This window comes from Nothobranchius furzeri, chromosome 6, assembly GCF_043380555.1.
Source record: "Nothobranchius furzeri strain GRZ-AD chromosome 6, NfurGRZ-RIMD1, whole genome shotgun sequence".
NCBI lineage: Eukaryota > Metazoa > Chordata > Actinopteri > Cyprinodontiformes > Nothobranchiidae > Nothobranchius > Nothobranchius furzeri.
The window spans coordinates 26626660-26629560 of record NC_091746.1 but is presented as its reverse complement, the minus strand read 5'-3'; positions in this window follow the sequence as shown (position 1 = coordinate 26629560).

Genomic DNA, 2901 nt, shown 5'->3' with positions numbered 1-2901 from the left:
CATCTGACACGTGCAGAGCAGCCTGTCCCCCGCACTCACAGCAGCCTTTTCAACATCACATCTTCCACTTATTGGACTTCAAACCGGTTTTTCTTTCCTTTACACTGATGTAAAAGTGTGTCGTCATCCTTCCATCGAGAGCCGTTGATTCAGTCAGGACACTACGTGAGGGACAAAGAGTTTAACTTTGTTTATTTTCCAGAAAACCTGATCAGAGGTCTGGATTTGCTGCTGCAGCATGCACGCTCTATGATTTCAGCCCTTTGGGTCACGGTAATGAGGAGGTGTGGGTCCAGTTCAGAGTGACGAAGCTGCAGAAGAACAGAACAAAGAGAACAGGACATGCACTGATTAAAGCTGAGTCAACATGTCGTATCATTTGGAGGATAAACAGCAAGTAGTTCACAGCGATGATCTGTGCATCTACCAGCTTCTGTTTAATAGTTTCACACAAAGAGGCTCGTTCCTTTCATCTTCTTGCTCACCGCCCGTCTCCTTCATCGTGGTTCTCTTTGTCTTCCTGTCCTCCCTCCCTTTTTGCCAGCGTTGTTCTTTTTTTTTTTGGCATCTTGGCGTCACCTCTTCCGCTTAACCATATACTGCTGCAGTCTTCACACGCGCTGGCACACAGTCTGCAACACAACGGCGTCCTGTCATCAGTTTCCTCTTCTTATAAAGCAGCTAACTGCTGCCCATATTTCTGAAACAATAGAGGGACTTCCAGGAGGAACATCTTCTCATGAGAGCCCACATAATTCTTCCGTTTCTGTCACGATTTTCAGCTCGTATCGCCTCCCGTCGCGTTGGAAAACCCCAAACATAAAACACATCCAAGCATGTGTAGCGGAGGCAAATTGACGATTTTATCTGTTGTGACCGTGAAGATGCAATATGCTATGTAAATATAAAATATTAGCCTGCGAGGTCTTTATTGTAATTAATCAGAAGATTCTAGGATTTAATTCAGAAGATCTAGGTTCTTTGCTTTTTCAGTGATCAACCACGCTTCGTGTTACTTCAAGAAAGCGTCAGGTTTATAAAAGTAAGAATTTATTTTACAAACAATTAAAACATGACTAAATGCCGTCGTCTTCATCGTCTTCCTCCGCTTATCCGGGTCCGGGTCGCGGGGGCAGCATCCCAACTAGGGAGCTCCAGACCGTCCTCTCCCCGGCCACCTCCACCAGCTCCTCCGGCAGGACCCCAAGGCGTTCCCGGACCAGATTGGAGATGTAACCTCTCCAACGTGTCCTGGGTCGACCCGGGGGCCTCCTGCCGGCAGGACATGCCCGAAACACCTCCCCGGGGAGGCGTCCAGGAGGCATCCTGACCAGATGCCCAAACCACCTCAACTGACTCCTTTCGATCCGGAGGAGCAGCGTTTCTACTCCGAGTCCCTCCCGAATGTCCGAGCTCCTCACCCTATCTCTAAGGCTGAGCCCGGCCACCCTACGGAGGAAACTCATTTTGGCCGCTTGTATCCGCGATCTCGTTCTTTCGGTCACTACCCAAAGCTCATGACCATAGGTGAGGATTGGGACGTAGATCGACCGGTAAATCGAGAGCCTGGCTTTCTGGCTCAGCTCCCTCTTCACCACGACAGATGAAGATCTGTCAGGTTTTCTCTGGATTTCAGGACAACTTCACAGCAGAAGCATCATTTAAGGTTTAAACGGGACAGATAATTGGACTTTATCTGACTGAACTGGGGTTTTGACACCTTTTATGTTTTTCACATAACAAAAAGTTTAAGTTTGGTACTTTTTGAAAAAGTTATGTTGAAATTTTAACTGTCAAACTTTTCTTATTACACCCACTAACTTTACACTTCTTATCTAGTTTATGCACGTCTTTGTCGTCCCTCACCCTGCAAGGCTCTCGCTGCTGTAAGACGTACCCTCGGACTACGAGCGTTGGCCCCTAACGCCGACATACACCGCTGCTCTGACTTCTCCCTTTAAAACTGGTGCCTGTAACGTCTCACGTCTGCTACATAAACGACTGAAAACTTTTAAAAACCACGTATTTGTGACCTGGTGTTTCTGCCGCAGGCAGCTCAATAATGTTTTTAAAGTTGTTGCACAGAAAAGTTTAGGTTGTTTCCAGGGGCGCAGATAGGATTTTCAAACTGGGGGGGACAAAGTTCCAATGTACCCTCCCCCAAACACATACACACACACACACACACACACACTCACACACACACACACACACGCACGTACACACACGCACATACACAAACTATTGCAAGCGCCTTAACTAGAGCTCAGTCAGTTTGTGTAATTTCATCCAACGGTTTACGTAAAAACGAACTTTTATATACGTGTTTGAAGCCATTATGCAGTGACACGCTGGCAACAAAGCTCTGATCAACACTATAAATGATAAATGATCCGCACTTGTATAGCGCCTCTCAGAGTAAGGACTCCAAAGTGATTTACACTACACTGTATCATTCATCCATTCACACACACATTCATACACTGGTGGGGATGAGCTACGATGTAGCCACAGCTGCCCTGGGGCGCACTGACAGAGGCGCCCCACTATTTAATTCAGTCATTTTTTATTCTTCCAATCAATTACTAACCAAAACCTCATGCTTTACGCAGAACATTAAATGATTTTCAGCATACCAATCTTTACAGAAAACATAAAAACCCTAAAAAACTGCACATAAAATATATTAAAAAACGAAATTCTCTTATCACATAGAGCAGTAGTTTTTCATTATATTTGGAAAGTTTTTATCTATATATAAATATATAAATCTCTTTTTAAATTTTATATTTTACTTTTTTTATGATTATGTGGCACACTTGACTCTTTTTAAATTTTATATTTTACTTTTTTTATGATTATGTGGCACACTTGACTTCCATATATAACGCATCGGCATCT